The sequence below is a fragment of the Drosophila hydei genome, unplaced genomic scaffold (assembly GCF_003285905.1).
Source record: "Drosophila hydei strain 15085-1641.00,03,60 unplaced genomic scaffold, DhydRS2 tig00000063-arrow-pilon, whole genome shotgun sequence".
NCBI lineage: Eukaryota > Metazoa > Arthropoda > Insecta > Diptera > Drosophilidae > Drosophila > Drosophila hydei.
The window spans coordinates 5675570-5681675 of NW_022045657.1; the positions used below are offsets into that span (position 1 = coordinate 5675570).

Consider the following 6106-nt stretch of genomic DNA (forward strand, 5'->3'; position numbering starts at 1 on the left):
GAAAATACATAATAAAAATCAAATTTCAATTAGGTCGCACCATTTTTTTCATTTGATACTGAAATTTTAAGTTTACTCTTATACCTCGCATATAGAGACATTTGCACCAAAGCCAAGCTATACTTTTTATATATAATATACTATGAAAGAGTGTATTTCTTAAGTTCCTTTAATGTAGCTTTTTAACTAGGCACCTTACAGAATCTTTTCAATATCAAAATAAATCAATTAAAACTTACGTTTATTTGGTCATATTTTTATATATTATTTATAATATATTTACTATTCCAAGTCAGAATATTTTTGTTTTAATTTATAGCAGCCAAAACTTTTGCCCAACAATTCCTTTTTCCGTTTTCCTACAATTAGAATTATATTACCATAAAAATCATTCACACTTAAAGTCACACTCAAGACAATGAAATTAAACTAAACTTCAATTGATTTATCTTTGACATATAACTTACACCTGATAGCTCTTTCCACATCATATTCAATTTAGTAGACTATTTTCAATATTTGCAATCAATTTAAAGCAAATTTGGAAGTAAATATCAAATAACATGAAATTCATACTTCAGCCTTCAGCTTTGCTGATTGAGCTGAGTGTCGCCATTAGCTGAAATTTCTCATTCGACTTGCTGTACTTACGTACATTTACTTAAATGAAATGAATAGTTAATATATATATATATATATATTTATATATGAGTAGAAGTGTGCAGAATTCATGATTAGAATGAGAATTTAAATATCTTTAAACTAAAATTTATAGCTTTACACAATCCAATTAATTATCTAACTGCATAGATTATCGTCTTCAAAGAATGTCGATACACTAAGTCATACAAATGGCACTGCTCTAATACTTTAGCTAAATTTAAATTGATGTGCATAAGTTATTATTCTATAGCACATAAATCATTTATTCTCATTCATATCGTTGGGCAGAAGTTACTAAATTATATATTTAATAACACACAGAGGTTTCGGCCAAAGTTTATTCGATACTTGCAGAATTGTGGTGAAAACTTTGAGTAATTAAATTAAATATATATGTATACATAGATATATATATACATACATATACCTATGTGTGAGATGAACGAATTTTGTAATTAGTGCAAAAGTTTGCAAAGCCTGTTACCAACACGCTAGGCATTAAGAGAGTTAAGCGAAACACTTTAGACATTACATATAACTGGACTTACCTTAACTGCTATTCACAGTAGAAACTACATAAATAACTGTTTATTAAATAATTGTAATTGAAACACAATATAGTAAAGCATATTAAATGTGTTCATATATTTCTACTACAAATATAAATATATATTAGATTTTAAATACAAAAAATTTTAATATATAGAAATATACTGTATAATAATATTTTTTGGTATTTATGCATATTTGTTATTATATTATGCATATAATTCTACTACTCTACATTCTTTGGATATTCTGCTTGAGTGTGACAACGATTGATATACACAGAGTTATATCTGTCAGTATGTCAGACTCTCTTATACTATAAAATAGTATAAATTTATTGTCGATTTATTGCCTTCCTTAACTCCTCCCCTCTAGAATTTTCACAATAATTCGCAAATAGTAATATAAATTTGATCAAAAAAATGTTGAAACATTGTAAATTTCTACAATTTCCTTTAATTTATTTGGGCTACGGTGTTTTCATTCACTCTTTTGCAGCAGTACTAAATGATTGCATCAGCTCCAAGCTATACCATCTATGGTAATCAAACATAATTAATTTGATTTACCAATTTGGTTTCAATTAATCTAATTCCTTGACAACTGCAAAAGCGTGACATGATTTAGCCAAAGAGTTTATTATGTTTCACACTTGGAACAGCTTTAAGCTGTGCCCATGTTTCTTAGTCTATGCTCATTATTCTTTTCACAAGATATGCAAAGTGGCTGCAAACACGCGTGTAATACGTTAATGATGGTCCACACACTCTCGCACACACGCTCGCACAAATGCATACCCTGAATATTTTCTTTCGCGTTCCTCAACAATGCACACATTGTAGCTAAGATTTGCATTACGGGCATTGCTCAGTTTTGCTGAGTCTGAAGTCAAGTCTGAGCGCACCAACGAACGCCTACATAGTTTAGTACCACCCCTCATTCCTCCCTCTCCACTACCCCTGCTGGCAATCTGCGGCAAATTGTGCGCTCAGCTATACGGCAGCAGGCCACACCCCAAGGGAGTTGGGGATATCTAAAAGATGCGAGGAGCAGTCGGCAAATGCCATCCAGTAGCAGCAGCGGCAACAGCAGCAACAGCATGCGGACAAAACAAAAGGCATCCGCGCGCGTTCTGTAGCTGCACTTTACTTTGCACTTTTCGCTTTCTTTGCATAAATTCTCGCGACCAGGCACAAACTGAGTTTACTGTAGTGCAAAAATGAGCACGCACAAAAAAATTGGCGAGCGAAGGAAAGGTGGGAGCAGGGAGAGTGGTTAGGAATGGGCGTTGGGGGACAAACTAGATAGATGCATTGCTGTACAAGATTTTCCGTTGAATTTTAAACCAAACACAAAAGCATAATGGAAAACGCCAACAGAGCGCAATGAAGTATGCGATGCAAAGCAGCGCCAAATGGACTAGTTTGCAGATACAGATACACAGACACACACACTCACACACGCGTACATACATACAGATACAAATGCAAGAACAAAGAGTTTCAGGGCCAGGCACAAATGAACAGAGTGATGTGATGCTGACTGCGACTGTGGTTCAGCGGCCGCATCTATGCGTGGGTGTGGGTGTGGTTGTGGGTATGGGCGTGGCAATGGCAGCTCTCAAGGCAACTTGTTCATAAACATAGCTCGTAAACTTTGATGGTTAGCTAACAACAACAGCAGCAGCAACAGCCACACACATAACTGATTCTGCAGCTAAAAAGAAACTAAAGGTCATCGCAGATAGCGCTCCAAGAGCTGTGCTTATTTAGTAGCTACTTTGCATACGACCGTGCTAAGTGGCCCCAGCGTTTCATAACTTGCAAATAGTTGATTTCGAGTTAAAATTTTGGACCAGAAATTTGCTTGACACGAATTGAGCTTCGTAGATAAATAAATGAGTTGATTCTGATCCCTCCTCAGTTGGCATTTGAAGCTACATTTCACTTTCTACTACTTAATTCTATTATTCATTTGTTTGCCAACAAAAACTAGAACCAAAATATATATGTCAAGCGATATTTTTATTTTATGCCTAAATAAAATTCATTTGGTGCAAGCCCAATTCCTAAATTTCTATTGCACTTTAATGTACTGCCAAGCCATATTTAATAGAAGCCAATAGAAACCGAATATTATTGGTATTTAAATAATACAGAATAAACATAAATAAAAGTAAATAAACAAAAAATATAAAAATAAACAATAGTATTAATAATAATAATAACTAAATTGAATCAAATTGAAAAATAAATATAAAATTACAGAAAATAAATTACATAATTAAACCATAAAGCAATAGCTAAAGGGCAACAGTATTCAATTAAAATAATACTAAAATAATAGAGAGAGAGAGGGTGGGAAAGAAAGAGAACGCGAAAAAGGTGGTGTCAGCAATACAGATTTATGTGATTTACTTTTTAAATCTATCCTCTAAGACGAGATAATTTCCGAATTCAAATGATTTTAGATTTATAAAAACTTAAACAATAATTAAGTCTCATTGTTGGCTACAAAATATCACAAATTTAACTAATTTTTCAACTGTGAGTGACCTTCATTCATTGATTATCTATTTATTAAAACATAAATTTTGAAGTTCAATTGCATATCGATCAAATTGCAATAATTTTTATTATTTTTATAATAGTCAATATAAGTATAGTTAAAGTCATAAATTACACAATATTTAGTATTTTAATTATTGAGAAAAATTAAAAAATATTTTGGCTTTAGCTTTCTACGATTGTATAATTATTTCGCCATGTAGTTTTTATTTTGTTATGCAAATATAATTAATTAGCCGCAGTTTTGATGACCCTTATCAAAATTCATTTGCCCGAGCTGCAATCGTAATACATAAATATTTTTTGTTTTTTTTTTTGCTTAACTCGTTCGTAATTAACTTTTTCATGGAGCCAAACAGAATATGAAGAGCTGCTGAAGGGTTCTCAATTTTACTGTGAGCATGCAAATATACAAAGGCAAAGTCGTTTTCGAGCCTTTGCACATTGCAAATTAGGGAAAAGGGTATACTAGCTTGGCTCTCTTGTTGAACTTGAGCTGTGTGAGAACAAAAAATATTTGTGCTCTAACTTCAAAGACATCGCAAAATTATTATATTCTTAAAATTATCTATTTTATTTGCCTTATGCAGGAGGCTGTCCACTCAAGTGTATAGATAAAACATAGCCATTTAGATACTTTAAACAGTATTTGCCAGGGCATGTGCTAGTCAGGCACTGGCACACTTCAACTCTTACTGATTTATATTTTTCAACTTTTTTCGGTCTTTGCCACTTACAGGTCCATAGAGACGTTACGTGTCGAAACGCCTGAGGAGTTCTATGCCCTCAAAGAGGCGCAAAAAGTGAGCGGCCCCGATGACAGCCAACTCAATGCAGCACATGGAACAACAGCGGTTTTAGCAAGGCAACGTGGAAAAGGCGGCGGCGGTGGTGCAGTGAATAGTACGGAGCATAAGCTGCAGCTGAGGAAACTCAAGTTCAAGCGAGAGATTCACGCTCTGGCGCTCGAGGGCGGGGATGTTGCGCGCGGTTACTGCTCCTGCGATGAACAGTGGACCAACTTGTCCTCGCCCACATCCACGACCACATCGGCGACCATGTCGCCCACGTTAGCGGCTGGAAGTGGCAACGCTAAAGCCAGCGGCGGCGTCGGCGGCCTCAGCCTTAGCGGCAATGGCAACGTCAACGGCAACAGCAACGGAAACGGAATCGGAAACGGAAACGGGATTGTGAAAATGGCGACATTGAAAAAGCGCGGATCGGGCGCAAACGCTGCCGGCGTCCGCCTCAAGCAGCAGCATCACGTGCGCTTCTCCGACGAAAAAAACTTCTCGGACTAAGCCGAAAAGAACTCGTAAACTACTAGACTGCACCTAAGCTCTGTTTAATCTTAAGAGAACATTTTCATAGCCTAAGCAACAGTTGAGAATTACGAAATAAGCAAAACAAAAAACCGGAAAAGTAAAAGGAAAAAATAAAAAATATATCAAATCATTGTTAAGTGAACCATAAGATTGCAGTAGAAAATTTAGTTAAAATATGTTAGCTGAAAAGGTATTGTAAATATATAGTCGAATAGCAGAAGATGTTAGTCAATGTTTAGTTTAGTCAACACTTAGATCCGTTGTGAATTTAATGAATATAAATATATATGTATTTGAATATAACAATCTAGCGTGTCTATAAGCTGCAAACGTATAGAAATTTGAATATTTTATCGTTAAGTGTAGCACACGATTTTTTCTACCATTCAGCAAGAGTAATTAGCTAATATATATGCAAATATATATATATATATAAATACAAACAATAAAAGATTAATGATTGCAAATTTGAAAAGCACATGAAAAAGTTGACTAAGAAATCAAATTGGTATTTAACAATGTATATATATAAAGCAAAGATGAAAAAGATCCGAAATAATTAAAACTTAAACTAAAATGTGGTATTATTTACTTAAAGTAAAAAAAAAATAAACAAAAAGATAAAATTAATATTGAAACAAATTCAAGTATTAAAAAAGCTCAGTGCAAACTGCATTCAATTTAAATAATTACATATTTATAATAAATCAAATGGTTCATTATTTAATGGGCAGAAAAAACGGACTCATTCAACAGCATAAAAAGAAAAACATTTTAACACTTTCAAGTTGCGTTTAATTGATTTATGATTCGTTTTAAATTGCATTTCAAAAGCAGGCAATAAATTGAGCTTAAAACAAAGCCTTGGTAAAAAAATTAATAATAATTTTGAAAATAAAAGAAGCACGGTTTAAATGAAATTAATTACATTCATGTGCTTAAAACACTTTTCAAGTACTAACTTTGCATAATCAATTTATTTATTATTATTTGTTAATATTC

General features: G+C 33.5%; 1 protein-coding gene across 2 annotated transcripts in view; it reads left to right on the top strand.

The window, feature by feature from the left end:
* The window catches only part of LOC111601388 (neuroligin 4-like), a 47434-nt gene extending 42229 nt beyond the window's left edge, over positions 1–5205 (top strand). For both annotated transcript variants that reach the window (XM_023317929.2, XM_023317930.2), the window contains one exon: positions 4519–5205. The gene's annotated coding sequence lies outside the window, so the exon portion shown is untranslated. The remainder of the gene's footprint in view (positions 1–4518) is intronic.
* Positions 5206–6106: the final 901 nt, after the last annotated feature.